This window comes from Cupressus sempervirens, chromosome 4 (assembly GCF_028749045.1).
Source record: "Cupressus sempervirens isolate cs-2001-9-10 chromosome 4, ASM2874904v1, whole genome shotgun sequence".
Lineage (NCBI taxonomy): Eukaryota > Viridiplantae > Streptophyta > Pinopsida > Cupressales > Cupressaceae > Cupressus > Cupressus sempervirens.
Genome location: NC_143121.1, coordinates 500801257 through 500822631, shown reverse-complemented (window position 1 = coordinate 500822631; position 21375 = coordinate 500801257). Strand labels below are relative to the sequence as shown.

General features: G+C 38.2%; 1 protein-coding gene across 1 annotated transcript in view; it reads right to left on the bottom strand.

The window, feature by feature from the left end:
• The window catches only part of PAS1 (FKBP-type peptidyl-prolyl cis-trans isomerase family protein), a 324212-nt gene that overhangs the window by 297579 nt on the left and 5258 nt on the right, over positions 1 to 21375 (bottom strand). The window lies entirely within an intron of this gene.

Genomic DNA, 21375 nt, shown 5'->3' with positions numbered 1-21375 from the left:
AAATGTTATAAACAAACATCCTCACTAAAAAAGAGAACAGCAGAGCAAAAATATAATCTGGACCAACTACACAACTGCAGACAATGACAAGAAAAGGATAAACAATGAGAAGAATTATAAAAAAACACAAACAATCTAAAATATTAACTAAAATAGAAAGTAAATGCTTGGTCAAGCTAAATTATAAATTCAACTAAGAATAGGTAAAATGCTTAACGATAAGAGTAAACTACACCCTAGACTTATTAAAATCCAATCAGAATAAGTGAATTAATCTGAAATTAAATTAGGAAATAAAAATTTACAAAGATGTATTCAAGAAGCAGGGTGGATGAAGACACTTCTGGACAACAATAAGTGCAGATATGCAATATCCCACCCTAGGATATTGTCTCAATTCTGATTTGGGTTTTCAATTTTAAATGTTCGACATTTTGTCTAACACTTTGCATGCAAGCTCTGATACCACTGTAAGAACTCTGCTGGTTCTACCTCCTGGAAATTTAATTTAGAAGTTTAACATTTCATCAAAAAAATTGCACACAAGCTCTTATACCACTGTGAGAAACCCTGTGAGTTCCTTACTTAAACCTAATAAAGGCTGATGTATTTGAAATTATTTCATAGAGAGATCATGAAGTAGGATTGATGCTATAAATGTTGTTTCATGCCAAATGTCTTGATGCCTCTATGAAGTCTGCTGCAATTCTAGTACATTTTGTCTGTCAAGTATTTGCAAAAATGCTTATGTATGAAGTTGAAAGCATTTGAGAGGGGAGTCTGATTCAATTTTCTAAGTGCTTAAGTTCTATATTCCTAAAAATATCGGACTCCTTTTATCTTGCAAATATTCGACAGAATGCCCATGGAAATATGTGTTATGCCATGTGTTATGTGCCTCGAGAGTTCAGAGATTTTCAGATTAGCCCCTACACTCCAACTGTTTGACGAAATACCAACACTGCTACACTGAGAATTTAAGAAAAGAATATGCGGGGGTTACTAAAAAATATCTCTAAGATTTATGCTCTTGTTTTAAAGGATAAAAGAAAGAGCTTTGAGGAATGTTATAATTCTAAATGAATGTACTGTCTAGTTTATATTTTAGAATTCCTTTTATTGAATAATAATCATCTGCTGCAATTTAAAGTCAGTTGCTGAATATCAGCCAGAAAAGGTAAAATTTAAATGGTTAGCCCTCACACAAATGATCCCACTAACCGAATCTTCTCTACAAATGAATCCAACATATATGATGTCTTTATTTATTAAGCTAGGCACAATAGCTAAAGATGTCACAGCTATTGTAAAGAAATTTCTGACCAATTTAAATCATATCTCAAAATTATAGAACGTACAACTCTCATACAATCTGGTAAATGTGATTCTTTCATCAACTCTATTTCAGACTAATAAAAATCATTCTTAACATTATTTCTGAAAGACCACCCTTCAAAACAACATAAGCAACCTTCCAAACCATGAGATTAATTTTCTTTGTAAATTCTGATTATGAAATGTGAAACACAAAGGCAGCTGAAATATGTCATATGGAATGTTCATTCAAATTTAAGGCAACAAACCAAAAAAACATTATCAATGAATTATCCTAGTGAAAAGTACCTTGATGTCATTTTACAATTTGATCATGCAAGACCAACCTAAGCAAGAAGCTTAATTACAACCTTGCTATTCCTAAATTGCAGGCATATATCAGTTATTCATGGACCACTTTGAGCACCTCCAAAGTCACCTAACATCCCCAGATTTCATTAATGCTTATGGCATACCTAAATTTCATAAAGAATGACTTCCGAAATAGCAAACATGCATCAGTTCCAGGCTAAATGCTCGGCACTGAAGTTCCGGGCAGTCACAAACCATGGTGCCGGGCAGGGACAACTTGCAGAAACCCCCAGTAACACCTCAAACTGATGAAAACCAAGCATAAACATCTGCAACAGATGCTAAGGCCAAGGCACCTCCTTTCTGAGTGAATAACTTCAAAGAAAAAACAGATTGATGGGCACCACAAAGTCACACACCACCTCCACTTACACCTCAAACTGACGAAAACCAAGCATAAACCACTACAACAAATGCTAAGGCCAAGATGCCTCCTTGCTGAGTGAATAACTTCAAAAAACCAGATTGATGGGCACCACAAAGTCACACGCCACCTTCAATAACACCTCAAACTGATTAAAACCAAGCATAAACCTCGGCAATCAGGTGTTAAGGTCCAGATGCCTCCTTGCTGACTGAAACTTCAAGACCAAATTGATGGGCACCACAAAGTCACACACCATGTCCAATAACACCTCAAACTGATGAAAAGCAAGCATAAACCTCTGCAATCAGATGCTAAGGTCTAGACACCTCCTTGCTAAGTGAATAATTTCAGAAAAAAGAATGATGGGCACCACAAAATCACACACAATGGATGCTGAGGTTCTGGGCAGTCACAAAGCCATGGTGCCAGGCAAGGGCAACTTCCAGAAACCTCCAATAACACCTCAAATTGATGAGAACCAGACATAAACATCTGCAATCATATGCTAAGGCATACAAGCCTCCTTGCTGAGTGAATAACTTCAAAAAGCAGATTGATGGGCACCACAGCGCCACACACCAGCCCCTAGTAGAGATACAGCCTGCTCATGAGGTGATCCTTCAAAATAAATTCAAAACAGCAGCAAACAAAATGAAATATAAATCCGAACATGTTCATGCAGTCATAAAAGAAGATAACCCAGAAGGGATTTGTGGATTGCAATCATTTTCGTGCTTCCATTAGCCAAACAATTGGTATTACATGCCTAGGTACTGCACAGCCAGACTAAAATACACTCAAAACACAAACAATATCCACCAAAAACCCCTTTAAATAATTCAAAAATCAATACCCAACGTCAACCATCAAAATACCTTAAATATTTTCATTGCTCTTTGAAACCTTGAACACTGAACTCCATGAAATCCAATGTGTTCCTTTGTATGAAACACCAAACTGGCTAAACCACTGAAACCACTTAATATTGATGAAGGTTTCCATCTTCAATCAACCTTTGGAGAACTTCAGTATTCACTCTAGCAGCATAATTCTTCAAAATAACATATTGATCTAAGGCTTAATAACGATGAGCATATATGTTTGAACAAACAAATTAATTGCTCGACTCATTCTTATAAAATAGTATATCAATATTAAGTGAATCAAACAAAGTTCTTCACACAAGGGCTCCTCTAAATAAAAAGGACAATAACAAGGAGAAAGGAAAATGTAAGGCTCTTGTACCAAATACATCCTTGCCATTGGCTTGGGTTCTTATCTTGATTCAAGTACTTCCTACCATATGGCTTCATCTCAAGATGTTTCACATCTTTGAAGCCTTATATTACATTGACAACTTTGATGGATGATGACATTCATAATGAAGTTTGCTGGAGAGCATAGATGCACTTATCACCGATTAATCACTTGTGTCAGTCTTCACCATAAACATTGCCTCCATAACCTTCTTGAGCTTCTTATCTACCTCCTCCAGTGCTGTGATAAGGCAAGTTTCTACTACTACCTACTTTTCCCTCTCACGGTCCAATTGTTCCTCCAAGGCTGCCATCTAAGCCCTTTGTTGAACTAGCTCATCCCCACCATCTAAATCCGAGTGGCTAGCTCCTCCTAAACTGCAATAGCTACTACTTGCTTGGCCTTAGTCCTTGCTGCTGAATGTTGGGCCCTCCTAAGCCCATATCCATCCCGAAATGCTTTCTCAACCCTCCTAAGCAAGGAGTGGGTCTTACTCTCTCCTATTGTCTCTTAAAACCTCCAATCCTCTAATATGGCAGGCGTCTCTATAGCAAGCCATCCCTAGGAGTTGAAACATTGAATAAACTCCTCAACACAACCCCATATAGAAAATGCAAGTAGGCTCTGCACTACCTGACCCATCCTCATGTGGTCCAATTCTTGTACCAAGGCCACCGTCCTCCAAGCACGTACTCCCATTTCCACCAAAAACTACTCAAAAGCACCCAGCTCACAGAGTTCCAACACTGCATGTTGAATGTACACGGGACCCCTAATCTCGGATTCACCAACCATGTCATGCGGAGGGTCCAACTCTAACTCTAGCTAGGTACTCCCTTCGTCCAAATCAATAATATCAATAATGTCATGTTTTGGGAACTATGCTAGTTGTGGTGAAAGAGGCGTAGGTCCACTGGGTGTCGTAGGAGTCACTTAATTGTAGTTCAGCCAAGCATCCATGATTGCCTCTAGGGTCTCCAACTCAACTACTCATCTTTGGGTAGCTCTATAGGCTCAACCACTAGCTGCTCCATAGACTCAATCATTCGATGCTCCATGGCCTCAACGAATAGCTCCACACGCTCAACTTCTACATGCTCACTAGGAGGTGTTAGGGTAGGTGGCATTCATAATGATCCAAACCCTAGCAGAGGTATGGCACACTTGAAGTAGTAGGTCAAACCAACTAGCTACCAAAATAGAGTAGTGCTAAAGACCACAAGTATACCTACTAGTGCAAGCCCACTTGATGGTGTACGGATTACCAATGGTGCACCACTCGAAGGTGTGATACCATCTGATGATGTATGTAGGAGTACTTGATGGTGCACCCCCCAAAAGTATGATACCACCCGATGGTGTGACTCCTATAACACCCTTGGCTCCCTCCTCTCCATCCAATGCATCTCCTCAACACAACCACTTGCCTCTACTTAGCTCTCCATACAGAAAATATTGTTTCCTCTGCTGACCCTCAAAGAGGCATCCTCGAACTCCTCCCCTCCCCAGGTGGCGCCCTCCTCAATTGACTATATCTTAGTCTCCAATACAACTACCTATTTTCTGCACTTCTTGTTGGACTAATCATCACCTTCGATTGTAAAAGTGTCCAAGTGTGTCTAGTAAAATATGGGTGATCGAGAAGGGTGCACACGACTTTGAGGCTATAATTGGCCATATTGATCAGGAGGCACTTGCATCCGCACAACATCCAAGAAAAGCCCAATTTGCATGATAAGTCATGTAGAAGGTTTTGCGTTATAATGTCAAAAACTTATGAATCTGCTTTGATAGCACATATGCCCAATCGTACAATATGTCATTGTGAAAACCGTCCATCAAAGCAAGTAGCGGTAATGCCATATCTGAAGCTTGGCTAGATCCTATCAAGCAGCTCATCGTAATGTCCAGCAAACACCGCCAAACCCGAAGTGCAATAAATGGTTTCTTCAAGTCACATGCCTTGTTTGCCTGCATCACATGCTCCCTCTCAGCTTGTGTCAAATCTTGGAAGACCAAATGGAGGAGGTTTTGTATTTGTTTGGCAGTCATCTTCATGGCTAATTTATCAATGTTTTGACCCTATCTCAAAATGTTGAACTTTAGTGAATGCAAAGGCTGAAAACAAAAATGTAATTGTGCACTATTGGTACTCAAAGGTAGATTTATGGCTATGTCTGTCATATGTACTCCTACACGTTTGAGGGTTTCTTTGATGGAGTGTTCATTTTGTCTCCTACCACCATGTATGGCATTTCATGTCACTCAAACCCTCGAATGTTGGGTCGTATTTTCCTTTCCTTTGCAGCCTTTCCTATATCTATTTTACCCGCAACTTTGATTCTTGATGGAGGGTGATCAACCAATCTTCCCTTTGTCCATCACAATAGGTGCAACTCCTGTTCCAGATGGTAACTGTTGTATCCATTTCTACTAGTCTTGTATTTCTTTTTCTGACTCCATTAATCCTGTTAACACCGTGCAAGTCAATAAATAATGCAATGTAAGTATTTCTCCTAGGCATACACCTCTCAACCCTTCACCATCATGTCCTTGTCTTTGCCTTCTACCAACACTATACTTGCTTGTTTTGGTCCTAACATACGGTCTGATATTCTTGCCATACTATTTTCCACTGTAACAATGATTCCCATATTTAACATATAGAGTATAGACTTAAGTTTCAATTCAAATGTTCATTAGACCACATTTCTCTGAGACATTTTTGTAATTTGCATGCATCTTCAACAATGAGATTCCATTTCGCCGCCTTCCCCATGCCCATTTCTTTGACTTCCAACTCACAATATAGGAAGTAGACATGTAAAACATTAGCAAAAGTCATAAAAGACCACATCACACTTTCCACTTGGATATGCTTTTAAACTTTTGAATCCTGCTCTAGCAAACTTTTCTTGCATCGATCCTATGATAATTTCATATCATCTTTTGCCATAACATCTCAAGGCACTCGAGTGAGAAATTAGGGTGCATGGTCTTTGATTCCCCAATTCGCATGCATATCTAACTAAAATCTTTATAAGTTCCAAATTGATAAATTCTAAATCTATTGTGCGGTTCTACATCTACCCCTATCATCCTATCTTCTACTATGTTGGATGGTGTCTCCATAAGTGTTTTCATTGGCGTACAATGGTTTTTAATTGTCGTACGATTTGTTTTATTGTTGTGTAATGTGTTGTCCTCAATTTTGACATCAAATTAAGGTAACTCTACGCAATTGTTCTCATGTTTTTGTAGGTGTTGCATCATGGCATGGTAAATTCATATGAGGAATTTAGTTACAAGCTGAGCAGATTTGATAGGAAAGGCATAGAAGTTTATTACACAGAGTTAGTTTAGCTCAAGCATAGTGGAGCTTTGGATACCTATATCGACAAATTCCAAGGAATATCTATCATGGTCCTTGATATGTCTGAAAACAGGAAGGTGTTGTTGTTTGTGGAAGGTTTGCACATCAAGATGGCATTGGATCTAGATAGTTCATCTTCAGCGGTTCAACCTCCCAAAAAGTCTTTTAAGGGGCCCAAGACTAATCTGAAATCTTCAAATCAGAATAAGGATACTCCACCAAAGGCAGATTTTGAGCCAAAGAATGAGCTGAGGAGGAGAAACTTATGCTTCACTTGCAAGGAGCCTTGGTCACCACATCATAGATGTCTTGGGAAGGGTAAGGTTCACTACACTGAAGTCATATCAAATGATGAAACCGAAGGCAATAAATCTGATGACAGCAATGAGGACGGTGTTCATGAGCAGCCCAAACAGGAGAAGGTTGAGAGACAAGTTCCAGATCAGCCCCCTGCAGTTACCACCCTCTCAAGAGTTCCTACAAGTGGTCTTATCCATCTTAAGGGAGTAGTTAAAGGACAGCAATTGGTTTGCTTGGCAGATACAAGGGCCACACATAACTTCATTAGCACTTCAGCAGCAAAAAGGAAGTTACAAGTGAATGCAGTCCCACATTTTGATGTAACAGTTGTTGGTGGGGATCTTCTAAATTGTCCAGGAATGGTTTCTCAGTTTGAGGTTCATTTGGGCAGTTACACACTTGATGCAGACTTTTATGTGATTAAGAGGCATGGATGTTATTTTGGGTCTGCAGAGGCTCCACACTCATGGTATACCATTGATTATGATGAGAAACAGATTGAGTTCATGATGGGAGATCAGCAAGTCATACTTCGAGCTATGGTTGATAAGGGTCTCAGGATCGTCTCAGCTCCTAAAGTTTAGGTTCCTCATAACATATGGTTTTGTCCTTGTCAAATTTGATATTGGTGCACTTGAGTCTCAGTAACTCAAGCCACCCCTTCTTTATCCCCTGCATTCTCAATCATAATCATGTATTTCTCACCCGACTCTTCTTCTACCTGCAACATATTATGTTCTGGCTGGAAAAGCTTGTGATCCTTCATTATCTAGTGGAAGAGTCCACTCATCAAGTCTGCATCATCTTTCGAACAGCCTTCCAGGTCCATAATGCCTTCCTTGCTCGACTTCATCTATTGTCTACCTTCATCTAGTCCAGTACACACTCCCTTCGACTTTGATCTTGAGAAGGATGTCAATTCCTAGCTCACCAATTGTGTTCTCAAGACAATAACAAACTTACACCCTCCACCCTCCCTATAAATAGTGTTTCGCTTCCAATTGTGGTTTACTTTGGCAGCCATGAGCTACCATCTCTAGAGGATCCCATTGTACCCTTGCTTCTCTAAAGGAATCACTAAAAATCAGTGCTACCCCGGCGCGGGGGTGCGGCGGTGCGGGGGGACGTCAAGACGAGTTTCGGGTGTGGAAAAAAAAGCCTCAATTTGGGGACGGCAGGGGGACGGCGGGGATGCGGCGACGGGGGAGCGGATGGGGGGTTCGAGGGGGGAGGGAGATGAGGGAGTGGGGGGAGGGGGTTGCATAGTATATATATAATATTATTAATATATATGATTGAAAATGCTAATTATGAAATGATACTTCAATATATTATATAACAATGTAACATTAACATATCAAATATAGTTGACTACAATGAATAGAGAATTAAAATGCGATTCACAAACCATAAGTTCAAACTTGATTCTTGAAACTTGAAATTTGAAATATCATAACCATTACTATTACTAATGACCATTTGACAAATTAACTTAGTTCAAGATGCAAGATTCAAAATTCATTGTTCAAATATGATTTTATGAATATCATATATCATAAAGATGCTCATGATGACAATGAGCCGAATAGCATGAAACAGTGAAATAATAATAATGTATCATAGCCATATCAAAGTGAGTATAATCAACAAAATGACAAAATGCCAATAATGAGAATGGAATCATGATATCATCTCAAGTGCTCTCTAATCATCCCCTATGCCTAAGTCCTCATCACTGGAACTACTAGACTCCTCGTGGGTAAGATCCTGATCCTCTAAAGGAACACCAACTAGCCCTACAGTGGCTTCTGCATCAGCATCCTCATCAATCTGAGTTGGATCCTCTGGCTCCACATCCCATCATGCTACAGGGCTCTCCTTGAACTCGCGTGTCTTGCGATCTTTGAGCCGCAAGTGACCATGTACAGCAACCAGCTTCTCCGCTCTCTTAGAGGTAAGTCTGTTCCTCTTAAGAGAGTGAATGAAGCTATAGGTGGACCAATTCCTCTCTGCAGCTAAGGAGCTAGACACCTGAGATAACAAAGTTGAAAGTTACAAACAAATGTTCATACAATTTGTAACAAATGATAAATGGTAAATCGATGATTAATAATTATTGAATCAATGAATCATAAATTAAAATCAACAAGGTAAAACTCTTCAAGTTAAGATTATAAAGGGCTGGAATTAGTTATTAGTATTACAAACCTGAGAAAGCAGTCGAATGGCTAGTGAGGTGATCTTTAACTTTTGTGACCCATGACATTTCCACCACAAAATGGGATTCTTTTGTGCCATGGTTTTGAGATCCACCTTTGCAATATCCGAGTATCCTACAAGTTACAAGTTTTAAAGTTTACAACATAATATTAAAATTATAAATAACTTAAATAAAGTTATAACTTATAAGTAAAGTTACAATTAATTATTAAAAGAACTTATAATTATAAAGAGTTTAGAGCATTGAATCAAGATTTAAGGATTACCTACAAGACTAGCAAATTTGGACCACTCGGTGCGAATCTCACTAGCAGTCTCAGTATCATACATTTTGGCAATACATCGAAAGAACCCATTCTTCACCTCATCATCCCAAAGTGGTGTGACTCTACCAGGCCTAGGTATGTACCACTTCGGGTTCAATGCATAGGCAGCCATGTGCAAAGGAGTGTTCAACTTCTCCCACCTGCAGTGAATGATAGGCTCAATGTGCTCCGTATAGAATGCTAGAGTGGGGTCTCTCTCACGCACAGCAGCCCTCATCTGCCCAAGCATGGAATCAATGCACTCATAAACCTCTCCAAGGCTAGGTGAATCTGCATCTCCATATGTGATCACCTGAAACACTGGAGTAATGATGGAGACTATGTATTTTGCATCACTCCAAAACTGATCACTCTTCACTGTCTCCTTTACCCTCTTCCCCTGCTCTGTTCTGGACTCCGGCCATCGATTCCATTCTTGTGTCATAACCATGAGTTGCAATGGCTCTTGCAACTCAATCATTCTCTCCAAGAGAATATAATATGATGCATACCTGGTCTCAACTGGTTTCAGGAATTGCTTCTTTGCGAAGCTCCTGAAAAGCGCATGTGATGTATGGTGATTGCAAATAAACATCTGCACCTCTCTCCCATCATTAACCACCTTTTCTAATCCACTCTATTTTTCCCATGTCTTTGAGTGCATTGTTCATGGCATGCACACAACATGGAGTCCACCAAATATGCCTATAAGCTGCCTCAACAAGCCTCCCTGCAGCTTTGCACACATGTGTTGCATCTGTCACAACTTGGACCACATTTTGTGGTCCAACCTCCTCAATGGCTTCCCTAAGCACATGAAACTGAAAATCGGCATCTTTACGATGCCCTGAACAATCAACCGCCTTCAAAAAGTATGGGCCCTCCGTGCATGTAACTATAATGTTGATGAGTGGACGAGACTAATGTCCGTCCACCCATCCATGATAATGCTGCAACCTGACTCCATCCAACATGCTTTCATTTGCTCCATCAAGATCCCAACCTTGTCATAGGCTCTATCCAACACTGTAGTCTTCAGCTTTTGGTCACCTGGTGGCAAATATGATGGCTCTCCCTCATTCACTGCCATGGTCATCATCCTCACAAAATAGGGAGATCGAGCCACATGTGTAGAGATGCCATTGGAAAAGAAGAAATCACCAACAGCATCATCTAATCGGTCCCTTGCATGCATGTTAAATAAATGAGCAATGGGGTTACTATCACTACGACTTGTAGTTGCTTTCCGTTTCCCCCTACTGCTGTCCCCTCTTGAACTGTGTGTAGGTGAGGAGAATGATGGTGTAGGTGACATAGTCCCTGCTCTCTGATGCAAGATACGAGTAGATGTATCTCGCTGCCCCTGTAACTGTTGTATATGCTATACCTGTTGCCTAGCAGACAAAGATCTAGGCACTGGAACTTCACTATCATCAGGAATGCCCCATAACTTATTCACTTCAATTCTGTATTTGACATTCTCAGGATTTGACAAGAATATGCATGGGTTCACACCATAGCCACTCCAAAAAAGGTGTGAATTAACTCTTGTAATGCTGCCAAACCATTCTGCTCCACATATATTGCACTTCCATTTGCGTGTGTCACCCCCTGAAAGTGTAGGACGTGTAATTTTTGTAGCAAACTGTTTAAGAGGGGACTTTGGGTCATAAGGACCCCTAGCATACTTCCTCAAAGTCTTTGAAGGGCAATCAATAGAAGGCACCCCTGGTGCAACATAAGGAGTCTCAGATTGACCACCTACATCAGCCCCATGATCACTTCCTTCAGGCTCAGGTTCAAGCTCATAATCAGATGCACTTGGCTCATTAATTTCCATGTCTTTTGCACTTTGGTCGGATCTAGAAGCCATTTATAAAACTGCATTTCACAAAATGAAAATAAAATTATAAAAATGATCATGATGCATTTCAGCCCAAGTAAAAATAATTTAAAACTTAAAACTTTACATATGCTGAAACATTTTACTAAGTTACTTTCAAGTTTCAAGTTTCATTCTTGAATCTTGTTGATAGTTGATATTTCTTAGTTCTATGATTCAAATTTTTTAAATTTTTATTTTATTATCTATATTAATTTTTAATTTTTTTATTGTTCTTAAAATAAAAATATGGCAATATGGCATATGCTGAAATGTATTTAGTAAAAGACGCTTCAGCATATGCCATATTGCTATATTGATATTTTTATTTTAAAATATCAATATGGCAATATGGCATATGCTGAAACGTATTTAGTAAAATTAAAATACGTTTCAGCATATGCCATATTGCCATATTTTTATTTTATGGCAATATGGCATATGCTGAAACGTATTTAGTAAAATTAAAATACGTTTCAGCATATGCCATATTGCCATATTTTTATTTAAAATAAAAATATGGCAATATGGCATATGCTGAAACGTATTTTAATTTTACTAAATACGTTTCAGCATATGCCATATTGCCATATTGATATTTTTATTTTAAGAACAATGAAAAAAATTAAAATTTAATATAGATAATAAAATAAAAACTCATAGAACTAAGAACTATCAAGATTCAACTATCAACAAGATTCAAGAATGAAACTTGAAAGTAACTTAGTAAAACTAAATACTAAATACTAAATTTAAAAATTATAAATTGATTTTTAAAACAAAAAAAACAAAGTAAAATAAAAAAACCCTACCTTGAAAGCTTGAACTTGAGGAGACACTTGCCAAATCAAACCTTCTTGCTCCTCTTGCTCCTCTTGCTCTTGCAATCCCTTGCAAAAACACCCACTAATCTCTCACAAGCTCCTCCAAACAATCTTTCTCACTTAGCTCCTTGCTGCTCCAAAATGGTGAAATGAAATGGTGAAATGAAAATGAGATCTATTGGTCTTATTAAGCCTTCAAATAGACCACATGGGACCCACACCCAATTAGGGTAAGCAAACTTAAAAAACAATAACAAAAAAAATTGCAAACACACATGTTTTTTTAAACTTTTTTGGGCCTCTTCTCGAAGCACCCCGCGAGCACCCAGGAAGCACCCCGCGAGCACCCGAGAAGCACTCGCGCACCTGGGAAGCACCCGAGCACCACGTCCCACCCGAGTGCTCAACTGGTGCGATGGGGATGCGGCAGCGGAAAAGGTGCTGGCGGGGGTGCTCGGGTGCATGACACACGCACACCGGGTGCGTCGGGGTTTTGACCCAGGTGCACACACTTGGGTAACACTGCTAAAAATCTGGAATGAAGGGTTGTGTACCAAAAGTCACCCTTTGTGCCATTAGGGTTTTGATCTGTTTAATGTCGTGCTAGTTGGCACTCACCAAATTGAATGTTGATGGCTACATCATCAACTTCCCTATTTGCTTCTACGTCTCCTATGGTAGTATGTTGACCCCTGATCCTCCAGCCACAACGGTTTCAATGAGGATTCTCCCAATATACCCATTTCCACTATCGCAGGGTGCCTTCTTGTGTTCACTGCTAAAACAATAGGTCCACCAAAGAGATCCCTGGAATATCTGTGTGGGTTTTCGTACAGATAGGCACATTTGTGGTGCTCATGATAGCCACTCTCAACCAGGGCTTAGCTTTATTGGTACTTTTGTCTACAACACTTGTCTCAGAACACTCTACTCAAAATCCATACATGGCAAAGTACAGGACCATAACCTCTCCTTTTCCATACATAGCTTTGGGTACATTGCTTTCTTTTCTTGTGCTCATATGAATGCCAACACCTCTTTCTCACTTGAGTTGCCGACATTCAACAAGTTTATTCCCGACTTCAAGCAATTCACATCCTTGTGGTTGCCAAGACCACACATCAACATAGATGTTGCAGGTTTTCCTCCTTCAAGCAATCTTGAGCAAAGTATCCCCATTGGTTACAAAGCTGACATTGAATTATCGCTCAACCATTGGCATCGTATTGTATCCATCTTTGGTTCTTATTATTGTTATTATTGTTTTTACCACCTCTTCGGTTATTCCAGTAACCACCGCACACCACAATCGTATTGGCCAGCTATTGTGAGAGGGCACAACTATAGTGGTCATCGATCGTTGATCCTGTACAAAGATTACTTGTGTACTTCTGGTTTTCATATTGTACGCGCACTCATTGGTAGAGTATCCCAACACTTGACAAATGTCACAATATTCTTTTTCAGGACACGTGCATTCAGGTGCCCTTGCCGTCTACGCACCAGAATTCCCCTTCACTCTTGCTACCACTCCCCTTCATGGACTTGAATTCTTCTCATCATTCAATGCATGTCCTTTTGTAATGCTTAAACCTTCTTGCTTCCTCATCACTACACCTCCCTTCTAAAGAGTCATCATCATCCGGCCAGTTCTTTTTCCATGACATCTTGTCCTAGCTTTCTATATCCATATCCCAGTTGTAAGCATCCTCATATGATATTAGGAGACAATTTTCATCTTCTTTTCGAGGAGTATTTCAATCCCTCCACAAACTAGCATTTCTTCAATCCATTTATCAATTGACTCTCCATTTTCCCAAGTAGATCCTTTAGCTATCAATTTTATGTTCTCATCGTTTCATGGTTGTTTTGTTTCAGGTTGTTAATCTCTAATAAAATCTCGTTATCATCCCAAAGCAATTTGAACTCTGCCTCAAATACCTCATTCAAGTCAAGTCGTGTGCCCACCTTGGCTTTGTCTACTTCAAGGGAGCCAATCTATTGCCACCCCCCATAGTGTGGCGGGAAATTTTACTACCCAATCATCTTGGTCTTCCCATTGGCCAACCAGATTGTTTCACACATCCTGCAATGTCAGACAAGATCACCCAACCCATCTGTCATAAACTTCGACAACTTCTAATTTGTTGATATTGTGGTAGTTCTTTGTGATCCAGTATGTGTACTCGGCCCACTTGGAATTGCTCCCAAATTCAATGCACTAGACCCGAACAAATCATTTTGGCTACAGCAACCCTACGTCCTCCTGACACTTTTAGAGCGCCCATATCCTCTATGTGTTTTCCTTTCACGTGCTTTGTACTTTGTGTCCTTCTGGCCTCTGACCCCCTTGACTCCCTTTGCTACTAGGTCTTTGGTTCTACTCCTCAATAGTTCCTGCTTTTCCTGTGGTGTGAAAGTTAAACGTCCCAGACGGTGTCGGAAATTTTTGATCAATTAGATAATTATCTTCAGCAAATCCCCCACTAGTATACACTTTGGCACCCTGGTCTACTTTGTATCCTTTGATACTCTCTTGGTTCCCTTTGAGTAACCCCTTTATGGTCCCAGAGTCCTCTTCAGGTATCCTTCAGCCATTCTCCGTACCAACCATCTTCACTTGGCAGTGCTCAATGCTCTTTGTAGAGCTTCATCCTCATCCTGTTGTCCCTTCAAAACATTCTGCCTATACTTGTTCAAAGTTAGTGGCATCAATTACCTATTTATATGGATTGAGTATGTGTTGTCGTCGATGGCTCTCATCACACTGCTCCTCTTCCCTTTGGGCCTCTCCTTGTCTCGTTGTAATAATTGTTAACAGCGATCCTCTTGATCTTCCTCTTCTTGTGGTTTTTTGAGAACAATAAAGTGTTGTGCTAAAAGCCTTAACAAATGGCAAATAATACAATCCACTTCTGAACTTACCCTGAGTAATCCAAACCATGCTCTTGGCGACTTCGCATTCCGCCTCCCTCCAACATAAGCCCCAATTGATGGCTTCAATATATTTGCACAATCCTCTGTCAATGCTCTTTCCCTTTGAATACTTCATTACTAGTGACTTCTTCACTTGTTAGTTGGCTCATTATAGGGTCTCACCATGTCATACGTTTACGGTCCCCTTAGGTAATTCATTCCCATATTTGATCAAATATGTTGGTAAATGACATTGATGATGATTTTGTAGAGTATGGTTGTCATTGTTGGCAAACCACTATATAAGTAAGAATGTTCTATATAAGTATTTGGAGTTTCATCAACCAGTACACAGTTAAGTGATTAAGGCTACCGGTAAGCAGTCATAACCAACCGGTGAAGAGATGTTAAGAAGGAAATCAATAAACAAACCAATCAGTAAAGGTCTGATCGATAAAGGGGAACAGGTTTTGTTATCGATGAATAGGAAAGACATCGGTGAAGTGAACTCCCGGTACAGGCAGAAACGAAGAAACTATTAATCGGTCAGTACAGAGAAAAGGTAAAAGATAAAGGACATGAACCAGTTTTACCTAAATGATTAAATCAGTCATGAAGGAGGAAGATTCAACAAATCTGGACAACATGAAAAATATATTACACTATTCGAGGAATTGAATGAATCAATTCATATGGAATTGTGTACAAATTTATTTATGAATTCAAGACATGTTTGGGTGAATGAAAATGAAGAAATATTTCACATTGGGAATGAAAATTACATTGCGATTTGGCCGACATGGTAAGGAAATCCAAGTATTTGCGAGTTTGTTAAGATTGGAAAAACAATTTGGAGGGAAATGGAAAACCTTAATTAGGTTTTCATATCGAAGGTAAAGATAGTTTATAAGGAGAAAGTTGCTATGAAATACAATGGAAGTGAGAGAAATGGGGTTGCAGATGCAAAAAACTGATGAAGTGGTTGAGCTGCGATAACAAAGCTATTTGCAGAGAGGTTACGGGATTGAACTGGGGACAAGGACAAAGCATCAAGGATCTGATCAGCACAGAGGAGTGCCTTTTACAGGTCAATTTCTCTTGTTGTATTCCTAACAGTTTCAACAAGCCTAAATCCCTTAACCTAGTAGTCTCTAGTATGACTTTATTTGTAAATCCTTTAACAGATTGAACACTACATAGTGGATTGAAATCCTTCAACATAGTAGTCTGTAATTGGACTTGAGATACTTCTAGCAAGGTATCAATCACTCCTAACAAGGTGAGTTACCTAAAAAGTGACAAATTGTAAGCTCCTAACATAGCACTCTTTTCAACCACAGTGAGAAGATTGTGGGTGTCATCCCCACTGTGGCTTTTCCCTCTGACCAGGATTTCCACGAAACCAAATGTGAGTGTTATGTGTGTGCACATATTGTTATCTTTCTTATTGCATTTATACATTTCATTTCAGTTGCATGCTTTATAGTTTTGAAAGTTTATTTTGCTGCAAGTTTAAGGTGATCAGTAAAAGTAGGAGAATTGTTATACTACTGATTCAACCCCACCCCCAGTACCTATTATTTCCAACAATGGTGCCAAATGGTTACCCCATATGATAGTGCTTAGAACATTATAGAATGCAAGTAAATTATAATAGTACACATGCACAAAATATAGAGAACTCACAGGTATATAAGAATTCCAAGTATCTCCAGAATACTCACAATGATATTACTTTCCTAACATAACCTCATCTTGAAGACAAGTACAATGCCATATATAAGGGTGTCAGAGTGAAAACCATCGACTAACTTTTTAACAACTACTAATTATCCCTGCAACTGCCATAAACCATTCCAATTGGTGATCAATACATATGTATATTTGCCTTTCATGATTTCCTTGAGAGCACTTTGACATTGATCTCATCTGACATCAACAACAATGATGGAAACTATTTCATCTGTCAATATTCAATCTATGTACTACTTGACATCAATGACAATCATATCAACAATTTTCTATCTATGAACTCCTTGAGGTTAATGACTATCATACCAACAATTTCACTCATACACCTTTGGCATCAATAATAATCTTGTCCAAATACTTTTGACATTAATGACAACATTGTCTTCTTGCCTTTGATATCAATGACAGCTTTCAACATGAGAAGGGGCACAGAGGTGTGTCAGATTCAAGGTAAAGAGTAAATTCGGGATTGTCCTGACCAAGGTTTTTTTTGCAAGTGACATTTTTGTGCAAGTAGGCAAATGCTCTGGTTTTACGCCAGTTCTCCAAAATTTGCCATAGCCATGAGGTCCAATGCCACTAAAATCTTCCTAAGGTGTGAGAGTGGCCTTTCCAAGTGCTCTAATTCAGATAAGTATTGAACTTATTACTATTCAAAATTATTTATAATTTTAAATAAATGAGATAAAATTGATTTAATTAAATTCTCTAAAGATATTATTTGTTCCTTTTTAAATCATATTCTTGATGATTAATTCCAAATTATATATTAATGATGGCAATCTTATGAGCTCAGTTTTAAGCTAGTTAACATTGATAGATAAACATTTTTTACATTTGTATCTGAATTATACATAAATCTTATAGAACTTCAATAATAACACCAATAAATTGGCCACCATATAAAATTACTCTAATATATTAAATCTATCCTATATTATACTCGAAAAAGAAGTATCACAATTATCATATGCAATGCATGCTTATGTTTACAAACTAGCATCATATTCCTCAAAAGTTGAAGCATCTAGAAAATAAAAAGACCAATAAGCACATTCAGGTAAACCTCCTTTCTTCTCACATATGACATTTCAAAACTTGAACAGCTGATACCCATTATTTCTGAACCCTGATACTTTTGGCTGATGTTTGCTCCATCTCAGGATCAGTGTCTTTTGTTTATCCTGAAGTATCTCTTTCTCTTATTATATAATATTTGTGTCTAAAGAAAGACTTTTTATCAATAAATTCCTATATCTAAAGATTCTAAACGGTAGTCAAAACATTGTAAAATATTTAATATCAACTGCCCATCCTTCAAACTTTTAAGCAGCAATTTGTAGGTTGACAATCATAAAAATATTCTCTGTTCCCCTTTGTGTGCATCCCGACTAACTGGGGCTGGGCTTATTTATTTGGTGTCATAGGATTACCATTGTTTTATGCCAATATTCAGTTTTGTTGCCAAGATCCTAGCTAACAACTAATGCCCAAGGATAAATTATTGCTCTTATTGTAGATTCAGAATTAACTAAAATTGAAGATTGGTGGCAAAACAAATTGAAGAAATTTTCTAAATCAAAAGCGAAAAGTAACGGAAAACACCTCAACCATTCCCTAAGAGGATTTGTCAGAGCTCCTATTTATAGCTAAAATTAGGTTTGGGCTAATGCATAGAAAATAAAAACTCTAAATACTATTATTGACTGGTGAAAAGTTGTGTGTGCACATGTCTGCTACAACCATATATTACATAAAATGAAAAGAGCAGATATATAGACCACCTACCCTGACTCGAAAATAATTTGTTTGCCCAACCAGCACTTGAACTTGCAAAATAACAAGTGTGCTTTTTTATTTCCATTTTCCTATAGTAGTTTTTTCCATATATTTTTATATAACATAAATTTCCTTTCTGGGTCATCTTCATGATTTTCTAAATATCTGTCACATTTATATATATTATATAGGCAACCAATAATTGAATGGTTGAACTTGAGCCATCCTCCAGGTACTTGAAATTACAAATTGAAAATATGAATTCTTGGTGTTTTTTTTCTCTGGCATATCACTTTACTGTTTACATGTCCATAGATTTCACAGGGATATTATGTGAGTGGATTTCTAAAAGTAGCCAAGACAACAGCATAGGATTTACTGATAATTGAAGTCATGTGAAAAAGTTTGATTACAGTAAATATGTGGATAACAACTTATGTGTTGAATACATAATAATTTGGAAATGCAGATGAGAGACATGGCATATCAAATGGAAAAAATAATAATTTGATGCAGAGCCTGGCATTTTAATAACCCACACATTTAGAATTGATTTCTATAGTTTTCCTACAAGCCATTAATCGAACTTATTTGGGTCTCTCTTTTAATGAGTCTCTCCTTTAATTTGGACCACAAGCATTCTTACAAGTTCCAAATCTCACTACTTTGTATAAGCTTGCCCTGGTGTCTCATCTATATACATTGGAATCTAGCCCAGAGGCCAAAAGTGAGATGACCCTCCCTAATAGGGTTTCTAAAAAGATCAATACTGAACTGTGAAATTTAGTCAAGTACTTGGCATACAATTGTTTAGTGGTCAGAGATATATTGTTTTCAAGGTTGTAGCATCAAATTCACCAAATTTGATTGATGTAAACAAATGAAACACAATATAATAACAGTACCAACAAAATTTAGGAAATCTGATTGTAATATGCCCTCAAGAACTGGACTGTTACACTTATAACAATTGCAATATAAGCTTTAAATGAAACAGCTAACAATTCAATTTAGGCTAATGAACAACAGCGTCTGATATAGTGGACTGCTATAACTAGAACGAACCATAAACAATTTGCACTTAATTGTTTATTTTAATGACAACCAAATCAATATCAAGAACCTGAAATCGCCGCCTCAATTGGTTGTCACATGCATGAAGCCGAAATTGCACCTCCGTTCCCTGCCTGTTTGCAAACTTTCACCCGCCATTCTGCCCTTAGATGTCTGTCGAACTGACCCAGACTGAATCGGAATGATCTCTGATTTACTTCGCAGTCTATAACCATGTCCCTTCTGCAGTAATTCGCGTTTCAGCAGACGGTGTATTGGTTTGTGCTTATCTTGCCGTCTTGAACCTTTGTAGCCGATTACCTTTCTGGTGTCTGGCAGATTGTTACCCAATATAATCCTCTTCCCAAACTCTCATTCGATACTGACACCTGCGATTACGATGACATCCTCAAAATCGCTTTTTTTTGTAATTTTTCCTCTCCAAATAAGTGACGAAAATATATTGGAAAGGGGCGCCTGGATCCATGAACGGCAGCACTCAAGTTGTAAAGGAAAAATACTACCCAAACAATAAATTTCGATTTAACATTTGGAGTCTAGCTTGACATTCCGAAAATCCAAACTAAATGCTGCAGAACTTACTCGAATTTTCTTGTTTGGATATATTAAATGCTGGATGAAACTCCTCACTCCTCTTTGCAAATTTGAACCCTTAAAATCAATTTCCAGATTTATCCACCATGAAATGGCTGAACACCATCTCCCATGAGCAACCCTTCGGAAGATATCTCACTTCCTCAGTTATGCAGATCCAAGGGAGTTTTCGTTCCCAAAGATCTAATGGAAATTTGCAGACCAAGGGCTACAAATTGCTCCAATATGAATAAAAATTGAATCCACAAAATCGCCTGTCCAAATGGGTGCCTCCTGCCCTCAATTTATTCACCTTTTTAAGAAGTCGCTGGGAGCTTCTAGAAACATCTTTTATAAAATCTTATTATAATGCACTTTATTATTAAATAACTTTATAAAATTAAATAAATAACTTTATAAAATTAAAAGTGCAATCTCAATTCAACATTAGAACATGTAGGCCCCACTTACTGGATGTAGGCTTAATTATAACTCTCCGAGAGCAAAATGCAATCTTCTGGCAACAGGATGACTCTCTCTCCAAAATCATTTGCCTACGAGAGTCAATGATAGGCAAATCTACTGTAGGAGTCATGTCGCTAGAAAGGGGACATGACAAAAAGGCCCCATTCAACCCAAGACTACTTATTTCTACATTACTATACTCTTTGCATATAAGATTCCTACAAGTCCAAGGAATTCAAAACATTTTGAAAATTAGACTCTCTACACTGCCCACTACAACAAAACCAACCTAGACTTTAAGAGTTTCAGCACAATAACAATCACAAGACATCTGTCTCTATAGTGAAGTACATCCTATAAACCTAAAGATTTCTGAGGTCATTGCAACAATTGTAGACAATGTGGTACTTACCAATATAATCTCAACTGGTAGAGCATAAAGGGTTGTTTAGCCTGTTCATGATTTATGTTTCCGCATAATGAACATTTTTCATAGTCATTTATTATGATTATAAGATGGATTTCAGAAATAATATCATAAATATTCACCAAAACAAACTGAATTTAGCATAAGCATTCCATCATTATTGGGCTGAGGAAAG